The following is a 1,072-nucleotide window of genomic DNA, read 5'->3' on the forward strand; positions in this document are numbered from 1 at the left end:
AACACTATTCTCCGTCGGTCGGTTACTTATTAGTTACAGAGAAGTGTAGCATCGGTTAAGAACAGGTACTAAGCTTTGATCTTAGCCATGTGGTCAAGGAAAAGTTACATTTTGGACAAGTTTCAGAAAATCTAATGGATAGATAAAAATTTATGGGACAAAAAATGTCATTAATTGCAATTTTGGCACATTTTTTACGCTTATGATCCCCTTGGAATGCTGAATACCAGTGACAATAGACAAACTATGCACTTTTACACCGTAACACATGTATATTTGAATTCAGCACCATGGGAGAGCACTATATAGATATACATATAAAGTGTTTTATTGAAAAATATGAAAAAAGGGCATTATTAGCACTAGAAGTTCCCGGGAGACACAAAGCAGAATTTTGCTAGGGTAACCCATACTGAATTTATCTTTAAAACAATGCCCTGCGCATTTTGGACAAGTTTCAGAAAAATGTAATGGATAGGTCAAAATTTATGGAATAAAAAGTGTCATTTTGGTACATTTTTCACCCTTTATGAGCCAATTTTTAACGTGAGGAGTGAAGGGGAAATGAGAACCAACTTCCCAGGGAGTAGGGGAGCTGGATAGTGAAAATTTGTATGAAGGATTGCCACTACACCAAGGTCTTATATGTGGAGTTGCCCCCACATATGGTCTTTACTTGCAGTATCTGCCAGAACAGATACTACACTTTGATCTTGGCCAAAAGGCCAAGAAAAGGGTATTTATTTGCTCTCCCACCGAGCAAGTTAGGCACAAGGCCGATTTTTAATGTGAGGCGTGAAGGGAAATGAGGACCATCATGCCGGGGAGTAGGGGGGCTGGATAGTGACAATTGGTATGAAAGGTTTTCCCTACATTGACCAATGTCTTATATGTGGGTTGGTATTACTTTCCTCCCCCACCGAGAAAATTATGCACAAGGCCGATTTTTAATGTGAGGAGTGAAGGGGAAATGGGGACCAACTCCACGGGGAGTAGGGGAGCTGGATAGTGACAATTGGTATGAAGGGTTGTCTCTACATTTAACAAGGTCTTATATGTAAGATTGCTCCCA

General features: G+C 39.9%; 1 pseudogene; it reads right to left on the minus strand.

Moving 5' to 3' along the window:
* Positions 1-663: 663 nt before the first annotated feature.
* Positions 664-738, minus strand: LOC145288455 (U2 spliceosomal RNA; annotated as a pseudogene).
* Between the last annotated feature and the right edge of the window lie 334 nt (positions 739-1,072).

The sequence above is a fragment of the Euprymna scolopes genome, chromosome 11 (assembly GCF_053919585.1).
Source record: "Euprymna scolopes isolate OS-2025 chromosome 11, ASM5391958v1, whole genome shotgun sequence".
NCBI classification, from domain to species: Eukaryota; Metazoa; Mollusca; class Cephalopoda; order Sepiida; family Sepiolidae; genus Euprymna; species Euprymna scolopes.